Raw genomic sequence first — 21,065 nt, 5'->3', positions numbered from 1 at the left:
AAAAAATGAAACAGATTTTATTTTAACTGAGAAGAAATGACTGCTTACTCATTTAAGAGACATTCCCAGATCAACTTCCTGTGTATTGGCAGATGACCGCTTGTTAGAGCAAAGATAAAAATTAATATGAAACCAGGAGAATAAAAATGAGAAAAAGATGTGGTATAAAATTAGCACAACTCCAAGTGGGTCTGTTTAAACAAGCTACACCAAAAAATGAGAAAGAGATGGAGAAAAGTACACTGGCATCGATTAAAATGATTTCAAATACGTATTAATGAAAATCAATTGCCACAATGAAAAGACCAAAAGAACCTAAACATTACCTTCATCAGAAAACACACGATGATAATGGCAGTCCAGGGAAATACCAGTTTAGAATATAAACTTATTTGCAAAAATCTTATGGAGAAAGATGAAGAAAGATTATGAGGACTATGGTGAAGGGGGAAGGAGGGGATGCTTAAGGAAAGTATGACAAAAGACCTAAATAAGCAAAGTCATCTTGAAGGCAGTTAAAAATGAAACTGAAAGAAGATCAGTAGACAAAAGATAGAAAACATGTGCATAGATAACTTAATAGAGTTTGCAAAAATGTAAATACATATTTGGATAGTCATTACAAATGGGCTGGTGTAAGACAAACAATACATACATGTATTTGAAGAAAAGAAGACACAGAGAGACAAAAAAAAGAGAGACAGACAGAGACAGAGAGACAAAGAGATTTTAATCCATATGAAACCTGCCCTAGGTAACAATATAACATAGCTTCTAAACATGAAGACATTCTTGCATAAAGTGATTCCACATTTTGGCCACAATTATCCCTATATTTTCACACACTCTATTAAACTTTTCTTAATTCAAATCTATTTTTTGCCCCCTCATGCAAATAACTTACACAAGAGTTCTGTAATTAGCTGCATGTTCTAGATTTAAAAAAACAAAACAAAACATTTTTTTGGTCTCCAAAACATTTGGGAAAAATGTGTCTATACCAGTTATCTGTGAAAACTCTCTCTCTTGCTCTCGCTCTCTCTCTCTTTCTCTTTCTATCTCCCTCCCCTTCTCCCTCCTTTCCTCTCTTCTCTTCTCCTCCACCTTCTGATATGCACCAACACAGACGTATTTCCTTCATCAAACTTTCAAGTTATACTTAAGTTTTAAGTTGTCCTTCTAACAATATAAAAACCTGTTTCAGTAGGTGAGCTCTCTAGATTGGTTTCTTTGTGCCAACTTTTAGTGAATCATCTTAGAGATACTTGGCCTTGGCTAAGGAACAAATCAGTAGCTTCTGTGGGAAAACAACTGAATTAACATTCATTCTGATGCCAGATTTTCAAGAAAGTCTGTGCCAAGCACTGTGGATTATTGCCAACAATGTACTGTTTTCCTTCTTCATACATATCAATGTACAAGGCAATAAAAATCACAAAGGAGGGAAAATTATTGCATTTTTTAAGGATTCTTCTTTCTACAAAGCTACTCATTATCTTAGTTCTCTTGGAAGCCAGGAAATGTCCACTAGGTCAACTTAAAAGTGACTTTCTAATGGCTTAGTTATCGACTGCTCATATTTGTGGCCGCCCTTAATAGTTATCATATCTCAAGACAAGATAGTGTATAGAATGGGACCACCTACAGAAGATGGAATATTGGATGCAAAGGAGAGAAAACAAGTGGGAAAAGGTGGGGCAGGAAGAAGGAACACTTTCCTGGCGACAACCAGTTTTCATTGTAAATGTCATTTTCACAGCCCAATTACTCCTACCACCATCTGTTACTTTGTGAAAACATTCTGCAGATACGAAAGTAACCAGACCAAGCAAAAGTCTGAGACAGACATCGTGATTAAAGTCTCATAACTAATGCAGGAGTGGGAAAGGGGTAAGGCATGCATCCCAATAATGAGAGAGCCAAGTTTTTCATTAATGAACCCTCAGGTATTCAACAATGCTGTTATCAGCAAAAAGTAGGTTGTAGACCACTCATCTATTTTGTTTTGAGAAAATGTGGGTTGACTTTTTTTTAAATAGTATTTTAATTTATTCTTTTTTAGGGTTGACTTCTCAAATACAAATAAGCTGAATGAGGGGAAAGTGATGCCATAAGCTATAAAAGAAACCCATGCAGTGAAAATGCATACCTAAAAGTTGTCAATATTCAGGTGAGCTGAAGAAAACTGTTGTGCTAAGCCAGAGAATGAATGAGGGTAAACAAATGTGCTTTCAGCTCAAACCTAGTAGAATTCCTAATGCTGTTGACTAAATAGTTTGACTTATGGCATGTGAGAAATAGCTTTAATCCCCTAAAGGCTTTAGATATATCCTGGGAACTTACAGAAAACCTCAGAGACTGGTCAGATTTTTTGTGACACTGCACTTAAGGGGAACTGTGGTTTGCATCTGTTGAAGTCCCTGAGCAATACAGTAAATATAGAAGAAACTCAAATAGTGGGCATTTAAAATCTCCTTAACAGGGGGAAAAAAAGCACATAGGCAAGCTAGAAATGATGGCAGGTGCAGGAATGAAATCAGTGGTAACTGACATCAGAGTGAGATCTGAGTTTCCCATACATTCCTTCCAGCATTTAAAGTAGAGGAGGCACCTGGTAGAACAAGCATAGTTGAGGGTGGGTACCACTCCCAGGATAAACTCCAATTTTCAGGGGGTTTATAAATCAGCTGTTTCAAATTACATCTGAATGAGACTTGAAAAATCATATACAAGCTGTCACTCCAGATGTGAACTATTTTACCAAGAGGAAAAAGGAAATAAGGAGAAACTCTCACAATTGAAGCCACTTTGTTGTCGGTTTATGGACCACCCAGGACCCCAAAGATATTTTAAAAGACACTTTAAAGCAAACTATTGTTTGTTATGTGCTCCATAAAGTATAAAATTCTTTAATTCAAGAAAGGGTTTTCCTGACAGTTGGTTGAATTTTTATGTGACTATATTTTGATTTTAAAAAAAGGAATAGAAAAAAAATGATATAAAAATACAAAGGTCTACCATACAATTTTTCTGCATGGTTCATAGATTTACATTTGGAGTCAGGAAGACCTGGGTTCAAAATCCATCTTGCACAATTACTAGCTGTGTGACCCTGGGCAAATCCTCTAACCTCTCTAAACCTCAGTTTCTTTTTCTGTAAAATGAGGCTAAAAAGCCCACTAGGCATGTAGTTAAGATCACATGAGATGACTTGGTTCGACAATCTTAAAGAAATCTTAAATGTTGTCATCATCTTCATCATCATCGTCGTCAATAGCAGCTAGGTGGCATAGTGGATAGTGCACTGACTTAAGTTCAAATTCTGATCATTCACTTACTATCTGTGTGACCCTGAGCAAGTCACTTAACCTAGTCACTTCAGTTTTTTCATCTGTAAAACAAGAGAGATGGCCACTAAGATGGCTCTAAAGGATACTATTACTATAATTCTAACTTTCATGTAAAAAATACTTTGTTGAGCTTTTATTTAAAGCTTCACTCCTTTAAAAATGCCTATCAATGAAATAATGATGATGATAGCTTGCATTTGCTTGAAGGTTTGCAAAGTGCTTTACAAATATTATTTCATTTGATCCTCACAATAATTCTGTGAGGTAGGTACTTTATTAACCCCATTTTACTGATGAGGAAACTAAGGCAGACGGGTTAACTGACTTGCTAGTAAGTATCTGAGGTCATATATGGCCTCAAGCCTTTCTGACTCCAGGTCCTGGATACTATCTGCTATGCCACCTAGCTGCCTCATAATGAAGATGAACTGCTGCTGCTATTGACAATAAATACATAATACATAGGGACACATTGTACTAGGTCTTAAGCACCAGAAGTTTAATCTCTACGGTCCAATCCAACAAATATTTATTAATAATCTACCAAGAGTGAGGCACAGGGCTAGGCACTGAGAACACAAAGATGGGGAGGAGAGGAAAGGGAGGGGGAGGAGGAATAGTTCCTGCATTCAAAAAATTTATATTCCCCTGCAGGAATAACACACAAATACATGTAAAATAATTTGAAATGAGGGTGCCAGTAACTGGGAGTTTGGGGATGGGGATTAGTTAAATTACTCTGATAAGTTTCCCTCCCCTTACCCCCAAAAGATAAAATGGCTTTCAGGTTTTCTGGTATCTAAATTTGTATAACATTACCAATAGCATCTGTGAAGTGAACTAGTATATCTATACTGAAAAATATTTCCACTGGATGCTTTGAGGTTGACTGGTCTCATAAGAGCATTGCCATGCTTGGACCCTAAGTGGTGAGATGAGTGCACCTCCTGGTCCCCACTGAGTATACTTTCCCATAACTTGAGCATCAGGTGGTGGCAGAGATTTTCCTAGTTTCAGCTTGGGTTTCTTTTGGGAGTAACAGAAACCCAGACAAACACCAAAGCAGTGCAGATCGCTGCCTTTGAAACCTCACTTCTAGACAACATTTGTCTTTCTAATTAATAATTAATCATGGGGTGTTTTTTTAAAGAGATTATCCGGGGTGATAGCAGAGTATGCCTAGGGCAGGGACTTCATTCAAACAGGCTGGAAAGGTTTACTTTGTAGTTCTTCGCTCCTTGTAGGGGGAGACCTAAGGGGATCTTTTTCAGGTTAAAGTCAAAATGTAACCATTTGGTGAAGAGAACCCAGCAGCACATTCCCGCCCACCCCTCAAATGCTGCTTTACAAACCATTCATCTTCAGAGGCAGGCTTTATCTGGCCTCTGGTCCAGTCCTCCTTTTACTGCAAAGCCAAAAAGGAATTAATAAAAGCAGGCAAATAGCTTCATGATAACAAGCCCAGTTTTCAATGACTCCTTCATTAGAGACTGAGATGAACATTTGGGTAATTAGTGCTTCACACCCAAGGCCAAGTCAAGGATTTAAACACTTTTGATAGTGTTCTTTTATTTTTTTTTCTCCCCACCCTGGGCAAGTCTAGTAAGAATTTATCTGTAAAGTAACCATATGCAGCTCCTCTAAAAAAATTTTTTTTAAACCAAAGTCATCAGCATAATAGATTGCAATCTTGATTGATGTGGAGAGTCAGGCCAGATGTAGAGGAAAGGAAAGCGATAAGACTAGAGGCCGAGGACCTGGTTTCAAATCCTTGTAGTTTTAAACTCTCTTGGCCTCATTTTTCTCATCTGCAAAATAGGGATACTGGTCTGCTACAAAATAAGGACATTGGTCTGCATGGCCTCAAAGTCCTATCTGGATCTAAATCTGTGATTCTATGACTGGGGAATGGGGGAAAGTGAATTTCTATTTAGAATGCATTTAGTCCTTTTAGAATTTTCCCCAAGGCCACACTTAGGCCCAGGATTAAACCTCAATAAAGGGAGTTGCCAATGGACAGCTTCCTAGTGGCCAGTGATACAGCTGATGTCTTTTGTACCTTTATTTGGGGAGGAGGGCAGGAGGGGAGGAGGATAGGGAAAGGGGAGGATCAAGCAACAATGGATGGCTTGAACCTATGGAAACTCTGTCTAGTAGTCTAACATCCAGGGGATTTCCTCAGTCTCCAGTCTGGGGGTCAATTCTTTGATCCCAATATGGGTATAAAGCAGTGCGTTGAATTTTATGCATTTGGAAGCCAAAAGAAAATTCCCCCTGCTTTAACACTTGCACAGACAGGTTTTTCCCCTTTGTCTTCAATCTTCTCACAATTGGTTAGGTCACAGGGTGAGATTCTGTGGAAATATGTCCTAGCCTTTCCAATCCATTTCCCCTTTTCAAACTAGACTACACCTGGCCCCAGAGGTTTGAGAGATGGGCAGAAAACAGAGAGATGTTCCCATACATGGCTCCAGTCTGGCATGACTCAAGCTGCTTTTTTTGGATCAGGTTGTCTTGGTCTTGGGTGGGGTGTGCACTTGCCTTCGGACAATCCCTACCCACAAGAGTCCAGAGCCAGAATGCTCCTGCCATTGGACCCCTGGGACAGCTCTGAAGACACCTGGCATCAGAGGACATACTCACTGGGATGCATAGACTCAGCCTGACTCCAACAAGCCTTATATGGAACTAGTCTTTACAAGTGGACACAAAGACTCTGAGATGGAGAATGGTAGTCGGGTTGGCACAGAGCTCCCCAGCAGCGGGGCCGAGCGATTCCTGGCAGCTGAATCAGATAGACACCTTGTGGCCAAGACTTGGGCTCAATTTAGAATACATGAGAACAACTTCCTCTCCTACCACTATTGTTTCTGAGCTGTGTCATCACCCTGATTTGTATTAGCGGACATCCATAACAGTACTTTCCCCTTGATAGCAATTGAATAACACGATTCATGTTATTATGCTGGTGTATGGGGACTGGGGGGAGGGGAGAGTTTCCTTAACCTAACAAGCCACTCAAATAAGCAATCTATCAGTCAGAGAATGGGGCAAAAAAAGGGGGAGGGGGAATTCCAAACTCTCCTTCATGGTTTCTAAAGTCAGACCAATCCAGGATCTTTGTTGTGGGAGCTACTTAATGGAGAGGTTTAACACCACTGTAAATTTATTTGTTAAAAAATTGTACATCTGTTATGATTTTCCCTGGCCAAAATATCATTCTTTATGGCAGCAATCATTGCATGGTGCTTAAAGCTTTTCACCTCGGTGCCAGGAATCTCATATGGGATAATCCCATGACCTTGGAATCCAGCAGATACATTCCACATCTGTCTCGTCTGGGAAAGCCTGAACTGTTGGTTAATTTTCAGACATTTCCAGATCTTGTTTCCCACTCAGCTCCTCAAACAACAAAACAAAACAAAACCCCTAAAATTCTTCCTTTCTTTTGGTCAGATGATGTATTTTTTTTAAAAATGTTTTCATTTTGGAAAGTAACTCTACCAGGGAGAAAAAAAAAAAACCCTACTAGACCAGGACTCAGGAGATCTAGATTCAAGTCCTGGCTTTGCATTCAACTAGTTATGTGACCTTGGGGTTAAAAAAAGAGCAAATCCCTTTTATGTACAGCTCACTTTTTTTTTTTAAGTGTATAATAAATTTTATATGTAACTTTCAAAGATGTCCTGTTTTTGTGTGACTCTTTCTGGCCTTCCCTCTCTTCTTTTCTGTGCCTTTAAAAAAAAGTCTTCAATGGGGGCAACTAGGTGGTGCAGTAGATAGAGCACCAGTTTTGTGGAGTCAGGAGGACCTGAGTTCAAATCCAACCTCAGACACTTGACACCTATTAGCTATGGGACCTTGGGCAACTCACTTAACCCTGATTGCCTCACCAAAAAAAAAAAAAAATTCTTCAATGACCATCTTTTTTTTTTCTTTCTTGGGGGTGGGGCAACCCTACTTCTAAACTCCCTCTTCACATACCTTCCCTCATTTACATTTATTTTCATGGGAACAACTCTCACATGATAAGATGAATTATACCAACAATAGCAATCATCACCAATAGTTTAAAAAGTGATATGCTACCACCCAGAAAGCTATTTTAATTCAAACACCAAGAATAATATCATTCTTCATATGTAATAATTTGTTCAACAAGCATTTATTAAGTGCTAATTGTGTGGAGAATTGTGACAGGTATTAAAAGACATATAACATTGAGATAAAACATAGTGCTTGCCCTCATGGAGCTTATAGTCTAGAAAGAGGATAAGACACAAACTAAGAGAATTATAATCCTGACCATTACAGGTTAAGTGCTTTATAGATTTGCAAAAGTTATGTGTAATGTGAGACAAAGAGGATGGTCTTGACTGATTAGGGGGATTTGGGAAGTCCTGAAGAAACTAACATTTGAGTCAGATTTTAAAGGAAACATAGGAATTCAATAGATAAAGGAAGAAAAGGATGACAGTCTGATCACAGGAATGGTATGAGTAGAGGTAGAGAGTTGGAAGAGTCCCACACGCAAAAGTGTCCCCAGAGAGCAAACCAGTTTACATTCAAAGAATAAAGGGGAGTAATATGAGATAAAACTGATAAGACAGTAGCCTTATTTTGATAATTCATTATCAATAGGACTTTGAATTGTTTTGTGGGTAGGGGGGATGTGGTTTTGCATTCTTTCTCAAGGATCCTACTTATGGCACACATTTTTAGTATGTCAGGCTAGCTTAGGGGTGCTTTATGGGTAGCTGAAGAGTAGAGGACAATGAGTTTGTTAGCTCCATTGGTTAGAACTACGCAGCGAATGATGATAAGGTAATGGGATCAGTTAATGGTTGTTCCAACTAACTACTAACACATCAAGAATCCAAAACAATCAAGGATCATGAGAGCTGTGTTAACCTTTGTAGTTCACCAGTTCAAGTTAAAGGTTTCTCTAGCTTTAAGTCCAAAAATGATTGCAAGACCACTCAAGCTGGGTGGTTTTATATGCTTATAATCTCTGCTACTGGGGAAGGCTGAGGCTGGTGGATCACCTGAGTTCTGGAGTTCTGAGCTATCATATCCTAAGCCAATTGGCTATCTGCACCAAGTCTGGCACCAATATGGTGACCTCCTGATTGAGAAGGGGAAAGTTTGGAGAGAAGGACCACTAGGCTGCCTGAAGGTCCAAATCAGCACAAGTTGAAAATGAAGTAGGTCAAAGCTCCCATGTTGATCAATGGGCTGCTGCACTTCTAGCGTGGGCTAGGAAAAAATAATAAAATAATAAAAGACCACTCAAGAGGTCCCTGGGATGACTTCAAAAGGCATATTAAAATATGGCATCTACCTGAAAGACCCCCAAACTCACAAGCTCCCCCTAGGAAAAAAAAAAGCATCAATTCATAGAATTTTATAGGGAGAGGCACCCTTGGAGATCATCTTTTCCAACCCCTCATTTTGCAGAGGAGGAAACCGAGGCCCTAAGAAGTCATTACAATGTACACTGGAAGACCATTAATATTTATTACTTTAATAATGTGTTTATAGTCAGATTAGCCAAAAGAGCTGGCCAGCCTTTCCTAATTCGGTGGATGTCAGGGTAGCCATGAATGTAAGCAGTTCCAAAAGAAGGGAGGAAAATTAGATTGTGGATATATTAACTCTAATTGAAGATGACTTGTTTTTGTTTGGGAGAGAGTTCAAGGTGCAAGCCCTGCTTGCCACAGGACATGTTAAATACAAAAGCAAAACAGCTGTGAAATCCTGAGCATAGATTTTTTTTTTAGACCATGAGAGAAGGGAAAGAACATGAAAAGTCACTCATAGAGTTTACAAGTGGGAGATTTTTGTGCCTTTCCAACTGAGAAGGCATAGGAAGAATACTAACAATGAGTATGGTTCTCAAGTATGCTGTGAGTTCTCCCTCCCTCCCCCTGTCCTGTTTCCTACAAATACATTTAGCTTTTGAAATATTATATTTCCCATTATACAAAAAATTCCAAAGGCCACATTTATCAGCAATATTTATAATCACAGCACCACTTACTATACTATAGGGAAGAGCAAGGGAAGAGCTCTCACAAGCCAGAAAACAGCTTTGAAAAGAGTTGTTTCTGCTGTCACTTCGGAATATGGACATTCATAAAATTAATTTGCAAGGAGAGGAGATAAATCCAATCTAGCATCTCCAAGGCAACGCAGTGCTTAGCCATGGTATGTGAGAGCTATCAATGTGGGAATGGACTTGAAAATTTCACTTCAGATCCATGGGAAAACGTCTCAATTTTATGGAGAACCTGCTTTCAGTAATCCAGCTGCCACCAGTCCTGACTGGAGATTTCTCATGAAGACGGAAATTCAAGTGTCATAGAAAAGCAGGGCTTGAACAGAGACTTGCAGAGAGACAGTGCTGAGACCAATTAAGGAATAGGATGTCTACGAATTTTTTAGAAACCTTAGCATTGGGTAACAGATTTCCCCCAACTCCAACGCTCCTCTGCACCATCCTCTACTCCAAATCCTCTATCACTCTCCTGGAGAGCACAATCAGTGAAGATATAAATTCTGACAAGGTTATATAACATCTGGACAATGAACATTGGTTACAGGAACTGACTCAGTGGGCTTAGCAGAGTCCTTCTGTTCCGACAGAAAAAAATAGCAGAGATAATCCACACCCTGAACTAGGTAAGAACCCTTCTTACTCAGATATTATCTCGTGCCCTTTTTCTGTCTGATCAAGCCTTGGAAATTACTGGTTCTGCCTCCTCATCGTGTTATAGCAAGTGGAAAGTCAACTAGCATCTATTAAGCACCTACTATGTTTTGAGTGCTGGGGACAGAAAGAAAGGGGAAAAAGAGTGTCTGCTTCTCAAGAAGCTCATGGTCCATGCAAACAACTAATGTACAAACAGGCTATGTACAGGATAAATTGGGGGTAGTCTCTGAATGAAGGTATTAAGACTAGGAGGACTAGGAAAGGCTTCTTGCAGAAACTAGGACTTAAGTTGATGATGAAGGAAGCCAGGAAGGCCAGGAGATGGAGACAAGGAGGGAGAGAGTTCCCAGCTTGGAATGAAAATACTCAATCAGGATACGGAGTGTCACATGGGAAAAGCAGCAAGGAGGACAGTGTCATTGGATTGCAAAATGGAGGGGAATATGTTGTATGAAGACTGGAAAGGTAGGAAGGGACCAGGTTATGAAGGAAGAACATTAGATTTGAAGTAGGAAGGCAAGACCATGGGAAGACCATTTCACCTTTCCACACCTCAGTTTTCCTGGCTATGAAACAGGCATACAACTATCTTTCACAATTGGTTGTTGCAAGAAGAGTGATTCTTAAACCTTAAAGCATAACAGAAATGGATTGTTGTGGGTTTTTTAAAACATTTTCTTACCAAGCAATTATAAGTCCCACAGTTACTGATCCAAATGCTTTCAAAATTTATGTGTTTTGCAAACCAGGAGAAAAGACCTTTGACAAAGACACTGGCCAACTCTCTCTACATAGGTAGGGTCTTGCTGGAGACGGATACCATGCAAAGAGAAAAATACTAACTCTTATGAGACAGCACAGCTGTTATGGACATCACTGACTTTCTAACCACGTGGTATTTCCATTCCTCTTTTTCCTTGGACTCCTAATAACAAGCATCAGGCCGGGAAAAGGGGTGCTTCTGCTCTGGCCCGCCAAACATACTTTCCAAGACCTTTGGGGATCAGGTTTCAGAGGGGTTGGCAAATCGTGAACAGTTTCAAAGACAGCTGGTGTGAGCCAACAGAAAGAGGCTTTTTCTACAGCTTCCTCCCCTAGGAGGGAACAAGTCCTATAGGAAGAATCTCAGAAAGTCATGATATTGGAACTCCAAAGCAGAGCACGCATCTATCTTGTATTCTCCCTTCTTTTGGCAATATTTCCTTTTAAGATGCTCCTTAAGTAAGGCACCTCCTTTTTCACTAGCCCTCCTTTCTGAATTACTCAAAAAGAGGACTTGGTTATCTTTTATAAGACAAAATCACAAATTCCGCTTCCATTCTGGCTGGATATATGGTACTAATGACTTGGTAAATTTCTGAACAGTTTTCTACATCCATTATCTGTAAGGTAAGGATGCTAAATCATTGTGATTCTCTAACATTTACTCAAGAACCAAACCAAACATGATGGAGAATGAAATCTGAAAAGCAGTATGAGTAAAAAGATGTCCAGAAGGCCTTCGTCTCTAGAGTATATAAGTCTTACTTCATGATCAACAGATAGCCTGGTATAGTGAACAAAGCCCTGGTCTTGGAGTTCGGAAGACATGAGTTCAAGTTCCCCCACTGACACATAATGGTTATATAACCCTGGAACCTCTTAGCTCCCCCTAAGCAACTCCAAAAGACTAGAAGCTGTCAGGCAGTTACTGATCTGATTTAGTAGAGGAGCTTTCCACCTCAGTTCCCTTATATCAATGAAATTATAGGTTTAGAACAAAAAATAAATAAATAAATTCTGTGCTTACCACCTTAATTCCTAGATTTACATCCCAGGGTGGGAGGAGGGCAGGATAAAATTTGGAACTCAAAACTTAAGAAAAAGAATGTTAAAATTATTTTTACATGTAATTGGGAGAAAAAACAAAATATTTTTTAAAAATTCTTGGGTTTAACTCAGAAGCCAATTGATCACCATCAGAGATGCAAGATAGGATTAAAAGAGCACAAAAGATATGTACAAAAATAATTATAGCAGCTTTTTTTTTAGTGTTAAAATACTGGAAACTAAGAGGGTGCCCATCAAATGGGGACTGGACAAACAAGTTATGGCACACAAATATAACAAAATGTTATTACGTTGTGAGAGATGATGAATGGGACAGTTTCAGAGAAAGACATATGAACTGATGCAGAGTGGTGAGCAGAAAGCAAGAGAACAATTTATAAAATAATAACATAGTAAAAAGAAATAACTTTGAAAGACTGAAGATCTCTGATCAGTGCAATTCCTTGATTCCAAAGGACCAATGTTGAAGAATGCTACCCATCTCCTGACAAAGAGGTGGAGTTAAGATGAAGAATGAAACATGTTTTTGGACACGGTAAGTGTGGGGATGTTTTGTTTACTGATGCATATTTACTACAAAGATTTTGATTTTCCTTTTTTTTCCCTTTGGGGAAAAATGAGAGAGAGAGAGAAAACAAACTTTGGTCAATTGAAAAAAAATTAATTAAAAAAAGAAAAAGAAAAAAAGAAGACTCAAAGGGAAGAGGAGCAGAAGAGATGAGAGATGAGATGGCATTTTAAAAGGCTTACCTAAGTTAGCCGGACCTGTGAGTATTTTAGAGACGAGGTTTTTCCCCCTGAATAGTCACTGGCAGAAAAAGAAAGGAATAGCTGACAAAACAATTTACTTTAAAAATTAAAAGCAGGGCAGTACATTCATAACTAAGCAAGCGGATCAACTGCTGACCAAAAATCAGGACAAGGGCTCATTAGCATGAGAAAGCAAGAAAACTGAAAGATGATGATGAAGGCTGTAGGTATACTGTGCAAGAACAACAACAAAAAATATATATTTTTTTAAGTATTAGTGGGAATGGAGCTGGACCAGACCGGTCAGATAGAAGCAGCTCCTGTAAATTCTATCACTTTGAATGGCTTGCATCCTGCCAATGGGATCACCATGCGAAGATATTTGCATGCTATAACAGGGACAGTACTGAACACACCCAGAGTCCTTGACCACAGACACTACAAAATCATAGGACAACAGGATCATAGATGTAGAGCTGGAAAGGGATCTTGAAAACCATGAAGTCCAACACCCTCATCTTACAGATGAGGAAACTGAGGTTGGGAGAGGTAAATGACTTAGAGTCACAGCTATTAAGTGTCCAAAGCAAGATTCAAACTCAGGGCCTTTGGACTCCAAGTTCAGCACTCTAGCCACTAAGCCACCTCTTATAATTGCTCCTAGAGCTATGAAGAATTCAGCTCCCCACACACCTTCCCCCAAATAGATGGATCTGAAGATGCGCTGATATCTCAATCGCCTAAATTCCAATGGGTATCAGCCCCTGTCATCAACACAGTCATCCTACCAGGTAGGGTAAGTCTGCACAAGCATTTGACTGCATGGAGTGGGGTCATTTTCTACTTTAGCAGAATCTATAAAGATTAGAAAAATCTATTTTTGAGTCAAAATATATTTTAACTGGAAGCTAAATGGCAGCTTAAAAAAATCCAAATGCAAAAAGCATGAAAAGTAACATGTCCAGGCTGTCATTATAACACAATGCTTGCTTCTGAAGGGTTTTATTTGTTCTCTTCCCTTGTTACAGGGAAGGCATAAAGTGCACAAAGACAAAAATGCCATCTTTTTTAAACTGTAGATTCACAAAAGTTGTCTCCAACTTTATTAATAATGATGTGCCTGCAAATCTTCCCAATGATGTTCCTTCGTGCCTAGAATGGTCTTTCTCCTCAGCATGGCAAAATCCCTGGGTTCTTTCGAAATTTAGCTCAAAATTCCCCTTTTATGTGAGCCCTTTCCTCATCTCTCCTACTTTCTAGTCCCTCACTATCAAAATACTTTATTTCTCATTTGAATATAATTTACATGTGTATGTATATATGTATGCATGCGTGTCTATCTCCATATGACTCTTGCCATAGAGCGTAAGGTCCTTAAGGCACAAATTGTTTCATTTTAGTCTTTTTTCGGGGGGGGGGGGGGGTGTTAGGCAATGGGATTAAGTGACTTGCCCAGGGTCACACAACAGCTAGTAAGTGTTACGTGTTTGAGGCCACATTTGAACTCAGGTCCTCCTGAATCCAGGGCTGATGTTCTATCCACTGTGCCACCTAGCTGCCCCATAAAAAGAGTCCAGCATTTAATAAATGTTTACCCATTGAATGAATGAATGAATGAATATCCCTAAAAAGGCTAATTCATGGGTCAAATTTCCCATCTTTATTCGATTCTATTTTTTTTAGTGCACACTGGCTTCCCTTAACCCCAGATACATTGTAACCACACCTATAGGAAAAAGGTCTGCTAAACTGGAGACCGCAATCTAGGCATCACTAGCCACCTGGTGGCAGTTACCTGAATTGCAGGCATAGTACCTAGTAGATGAGAAATGTCTCAAACACAAAATCTCTAAAGTCATACAAATACCACAGCTCAAGACACCTGTTTGAAACTCAGTAATGAGGAGCTTAGAGCTATATTTGCTTTCAAGTAGTCAATGACATTTTTAATAGCCACTAATAAAACAGCGACTCTTAAAACTGAAATTCTATTAGAGATGCTTTAACAACAGACAGCCTTCAAGCAAACTCTAATTCCTGTGAACTGCTATGGTGTGACCGTGACTGACCAAATTTGGTTGATCATAGAATAAAGAGAGGAAATACAATTTTTCAAGGGGACTAAACTGTATTTGAGGTAAAGGTATAGCTTTTTGTTGTGCCATAAAATGTATTAGGTTACATTCCAACAGTAGAAATAATATGTGTGAACCATTTGCCATTTCAGGGTCACTATGTCTATATGCAATCATACCAATAGTGAGTAGATATTTAAGCCACAAATTCAAAAGATTTTAGAAAAATATTGCACGTTGAACTACTTTTACTTAGAAGTCTTTTATAATGATAATAATGACAATAACTTTTTATTACTACCTCAATCTGATCTCACTCCTACCTCCAGGACAATCTCCTCCAGTGCCCCTCATTATAAACTAGTATGGAAGAAAGACTTGGAGCTGGTACTCAAACCTAGGTTTTCTGACTATACCACTTATTAACCACATATTCTTAGGCAATTAGCTTTAACCTCTCCAAGCCTCAGTTTCTTTATCTATAAAATGGGAATAATACCTCCACCCAGTCTACCTCCTGGGGTTGTTGAGAGGAGCAAATAATAGATACAATTTGTGAATTGTGCTTTGAAAACTAGAAGACACTATACAAGTATAAGAAATGATTGTAATTATCAGTTTTAGTTAGAGAATAGAGTGGTATATTAGATAAAAAGATAGCCTTGGAGTCAGGAAGAAATGCATTGAAGTCCTGCCTCTGACACATATTAGACCAACAAAATCATAGATGTGTTTTTTTTAAAATCACTTCTATTATGCTACATTTGGCATACTAAGCCCTTGGCCTGGTTGGGAGAAGGCCCTGGGTCTCAATAATAGGAAACTGGAGAATTTTCTATATTATTCAAATAAAGTTATTGATATCATTTTATTGAAAATATGGAATCTTTGAGTGGCTTCATGTCATTTAATTTTAAGACTCATTCAAAGAAACCTATGCTGTTCATTGTAATTTTCTATTTTCTAGGTAATATTCCATGAGAAGACGGATGGCTTCATTCTTTATAATTATATTCTGGGGCAGTTAGGTGGTGCAGTGGATAGAGCACCGGCCCTGGAGTCAGGAGGACCTGAGCTCAAAATCATCTTCAGACACTTTACACTTACTACCTGTGTGACTCTGGGCAAGTCACTTAACCCCAATTGTCTTGCCCCTACAAAAAAAAAATTGTATTCTGAGCCCTCCAGGATACTACTTGGCACATAGTAGGTGTTTAATTAATGCTCATTAACTGATGGATTAATAACAATAGCTGATATTTATCTGGCACCTGAATGTCTTACAAAGCATTTTATGTACATTATCTTATGTGATCTTCACAACCACTCTAGGTCACAGCCCTTTTTCACTGCTGTCAGTAAGGGGCCAGGGCAAGGAATCTTGAATCTGAATCATACTCCAGTCAGGAAGTTCACTTCCAGCAAAAATGATGGGGAAGGAAAGTGAAAAAGAGAGGAGACAAGTTGGAATGGTACCGATCTTAAGTCCGAGTTCTTCTTTGAGACTCAGTTTTGTGGGTGGAGCGAGAAGCACCCTCAGTTTACAAGGTTCCAGTCAAAGAGCCAAAAGAAATATAATATAATTGGGAGGAATCTGTAGAGTACCAGAAATTTTTAAAAAATGATTGCCCAAAGATTGCTGGAGCCTGTGTTTTTCAAATTTGCCTTCCCCATTCAGGCTTGATCAGTCAAAACTATTACTAAAATCTGATTGATATAAGAAAAGCAAGTATTATTATCCTCATTTTTCAAGAAAGAATGTTGGGGTTCAGGGAGACATAACCTGTTCAAAGTCACACAGAACCTAGGTGGCAAAGCCTGCACAATAATCAGGATTGTCTTATCCTTTCCATTATACCACATTATCTAGGTACGTAAAACAGCATAGATAACAATTAGGTGAAGGTGATAAATAATAAATGATGATACCTAAGTGACTAAAGTTACCATAGCTATCTATGTGTATGTATCTATATGTTTATGTATTTATATGTATATGTATCTAGCTAGCTAGCTACCTATCTATCTGGAACTCCCAATTAGAAATCTCTCTACCAGTGCAGGTTGTCACTTATTCTGAAATTGATACACTTAGAAAGTTGCCTGGGACACTGAGAGATTGTGACTTGTGAAGGGTCACCCAGTCTATCTATCAGAAGTAGGGCCTGAACCCAGGTCTTCCTGATACCAAGGCTGGCAATCTCTATCTACTATGCCACTCTGCATCTAGTGCCCTGTACACAGTAAGTGCTTAATAAAGGCTCATTGAATTGAATGGAATTTATGAAATACCTAGAAATTTGTTGGTTTTTCTAGTTTTTAATTTAGTTGTCTGCACAATTCTTTAAGCTGTTCTTTCTCTTTTGTTGATGAAAGTGTTTAGTGATAGAAACATTCCCCTAAGGACTGCTTTGGCTGCATCCCCCAAATTTCTGGTACTGAATATCTACTATATGCAAGAAACTACATTAGGAGCCATAGGGGACATAAAGAATAATGTGACATATAAGTGACAGTCTGCTCTCACAGAATTTATAGCCTAATGTGGGAGATAATATACACAAATAAGGTAGAATGAGAATATGCAAAAAGAAATATGGAGAATGTGCTCTGACATACCATATTGTGGTACTGTCTATGATTTGGCTACATCTACCATTTGAAGAAAGGAATCAATGCTATGCAGTCTCTAAAGGGCAAAGAAAATGGTTTCCTTGGGAAATGTCTTCAAATGGCTTTGTAGACACACCCTTCAAGAGACTATTTTCTAGCTTTATAAAAATATTTTGCGAGATAAAAATACAAGTCCCTTAAAAATCTAGAATAAAAGCTTCAGAAATATTCAAAGTTAAATCATGGCCTTCTCCCTAAGTAGCAATTATGAAAGCCCTGCCTTTCCCATAGTCTGTCCACAGGATGGATTATTATATTTTTGGAGGAAATTCAAGGCATCAGCTTTCTGAGTTAACTCATTTCACGTCCTTGCTCAAACAAGGTGAGAATAAACAAAACAAATATTTTTCTTCTCTCATTCTTACTTCTCACCCAGAAGAAAAGAACAAGTTTTCCATTTTGGACATAAATAATTCTGACCAAAATTGCAATGTTCCTAAGCTGATTTTTTTTCTTTCTTCTTCCTCTCCTAGACCACATTCTCCTACAAAATAATAATAATTTTAAACTTATTTGTGTTCAATGAATGTCCAAGCCTAGGAATGTATAATATTTATCAAGATTTTTGATGCTATATTTGCCCCTCTACCCATCTAGTAAAATTTAAGCTCCCTGTGGGCAGGAATACACAATTTTTTAATCCTTGCGCTCCATTACCTAGCACCTTGTAGGTGCTTAATGAACACTTGTGAAATCTTCCCTCTTATCTCTCCTCCCTTCTCCACCTTTCCCTTGTTTTCCTCCTCCCAGGATTCCTTGAACCTTTTATTTTTTTTTTAAAGCAGCTATTTATTGCTCTTCTGGTGAGTTTAAGTTAATGTACCCTCCATGCATCCTCACCTCCCTCTCACTCCCAGATAATTCTATTCCATAAAAGAGCCACTTCAAAATGTCTGTATATATTGTACTGCCAGGCAGTACAAACATTTGCAGTTGGCCCTTGATTTTTCAGGGGTTAATGATCTAGTTTGGGGATTATCCAAACCCATTGCCCCTTTTTTCCTTTTCCTCCCTTTCATCCTTTTAGGTATTTCACTCCTCGTTAACACCATCAACTAGAGGGGGAGTAATGGAAGAAAAAGGTGAGAAAACTCAAATCTCCTTATAGTGGCATACCTTAGCATCCAGGAGGAAATATAAAACAAAAAAGTTTTTTTTGGATTAGTGGAATTTCATGATTCATAAAATGCATAAACATATACATACACGCACATATAATATGTGCCTTCTAGACAACGTTTTCAAATGAAACACAAAAGGTTACGTATGCTGGGTTCCTCAAAGACCTCATTTTTTCTTTCTTCTCCAAGAATGTTGGTGCTGAATTTGGTTATTTTAGCCAGATTTCACATTAGGGTTACTGATTTCTATATTTTCATCTATTTGATACTGAACCACCATTTTCAAAGTGCCTACTGTGTACAGAGTACTATGCTAAGCTGAGGAAGCTATAAAATCTGGATAAGACAGTTCTTGCCCATATGAAAATTACAGATTATGTACAATATAATAGAAGTACTTTAAAGAGTTATAAAGCAAAAAGGAACATGATATAGAACCAGGCCAGGTACCTTTCATAACTGTGCCTTAAAAAAAGAATTTTTAATCAAACAAAGGATAAAGGCAACCACCCAAAAAGAAAATGAGTCTATGAAATTGAAAGGGCTTTTATATGAACAAAATCAATGCAACCAGGATAAGAAGGGGAGCTGTTGATTAGGAAAAATCTTTGGATTAAAATGCTATGGGAGGAAGAAGTTCATAAGACTTCATAAAGGGGGCAACATTTAAGTTAGTCTTTAAAAGATAAGTAGGGATTCATCAGATGAAGAGGAGGACATTGTGAGCAAAGGCATGGAGACGTACAGGAGGTGTTATTGGAGATGAAAGAGTAGTTCAGTTTGGCTAACATATAACACAGTATAGTAGGAAAGCTAGAATAATGCCAGATGTGGAAGGCTTTGAATGCCAGACTAAGGAGTTTGTAGACAATACGCAGACAATACGTAAACAATATGAAACCCTGGACGATTTTTGAGCAAAGGAGTGACATAACCACAACTATGCATAAGAAAAATGCTTCCAAATTGATCAATGTTGATAAATTTATATAATGTGATTTTCTTTAACACTGCTTAGTGCTACTATTTAGTATATTTCACCAGGAAGTGAAAGGATTTCAATGGAAGAAGTTGGGAAAGCTTTATAATTATGTACAACTTATACTCCCTTTCATCTGAAGAATAAAAAAGTTTTAGGACTGCTTAAGGCCAGAGGTACAATGTGAAAATAAGATTGTTTTTAATCTTTAAAAAATGTAGAAAATAAGGGCTACAGGAATATTAACATATTTTAGATACCATGTAATTATGAAAATTGATGAAATATCCAAAGTTTAGTGTAGCTCTTCCTTCTCCTCTTCAATTATCACCTTTGTACCCTGAATAAACTTCTGCCCAGCAGCCCCACTCTCCTGATTAGTGACTAAATGATGAGGTTACTATTTTAAGAGGGGCCCCAGCCACACTTGACCTGACTCTCGATACAACTTCTTTTCTTCCTCCACAACCACCTTCCCTCCCACTACCTGATTTCCAATTCCCCTTAATCTGTTTCCCCTTCAGAATACAAGCTCTTTGAGTGTATATCTTGTTTGCTTGTATTTGCATCCCCAATGTTTAGCATAGTTTCTGGCACACAGTAAGTATTTAATAAATGTTATCTTTCAATGTGTGTGTGTCTTTGTCTCTTTTCTCTCTCCTCTCTCTGCTCCTCTTTTTTTCCTCTCTGTCTCTCTTTTCTCTCTCCTCTTTCTCCAATTTTCTCCTGTTTCTCCTCTTTTCTCTCTCCTTTCTCCTTTCTCTTCTCTATCCAGTTCTCTGTCTCTCCTCCTCCTCCTTCTCCTCTTCTTCTTCCTCTCTCTCTCTCTCTGTCTTTATCTCTCTCCCTGTCTTCTCTCTACCCTCTCCTTTCTCTCTGTAGCTCTGTCTCTCACTCTTTCTCTCTTCTGTCTCTGTCTCCCTTTCTCTCACTCTCTGTGTCTGTCTCTCCTCTCTGTTTCACTTGCCTCTCTCTCCCCCCCCATATCTCTCTCTTTCCCTATCTTTCTCTGTCTCTGTGTCTGTCTGTCTCTCCCTTCCTCCCTCTCCCCAAGAATACATATGAAACCAAAGCATAACCCTTTGGAAGAACAAGGGTTTGTTCCAAATGCTATCATTCTAGACTTCACTTACTCCTTCTAGACACAAACTAGCTAGTTACTAGAAGGTTTTCATTCTTTCCTACAGAAAGTCTCAGGTACCTCTTAAAGAGAAAAATAGGATTTTCTTATCCATCAAATCCAGTGTGGAAAATTGGCAAGATGTACAAACAATTACCAATGGTTTCTTTCCCTTCCCCTACCTCCTCGGGACAGCTGCTGAGGCTGGGCTGATAGCAAGATATGGACATGTTCTATCACGCGCTATTCCTTTAAGAAATCATGCACATTGCTTAAAAAAAAAACCATCCCTGTATTTTTGACAGGTAAAGTTTTCATGTCAGTGTGGTATTGGAGACAAATACTGGATTTAGAGAAAGACTGGGTTCAAATTCCAGTTCTGCTATTTACTGACTAGTTATCTGACCTTAGGTAAATCTTTTTTCCTCTTTGGATGTGAGTTCTTTCATCCTAAT

At 38.5% G+C, this 21,065-nt stretch overlaps 1 protein-coding gene across 2 annotated transcripts in view; it reads right to left on the bottom strand.

Moving 5' to 3' along the window:
• Positions 1-21,065, bottom strand: part of LOC114052260 (cAMP-dependent protein kinase type I-beta regulatory subunit) — a 247,615-nt gene that overhangs the window by 23,386 nt on the left and 203,164 nt on the right. The gene's annotated exons all lie outside the window — the stretch shown is intronic.

This window comes from Vombatus ursinus, unplaced genomic scaffold (genome assembly GCF_900497805.2).
Source record: "Vombatus ursinus unplaced genomic scaffold, bare-nosed wombat genome assembly UNPS02014807.1, whole genome shotgun sequence".
Taxonomy (NCBI): Eukaryota; Metazoa; Chordata; class Mammalia; order Diprotodontia; family Vombatidae; genus Vombatus; species Vombatus ursinus.
This window is presented reverse-complemented; position numbering and strand designations above follow the sequence as displayed.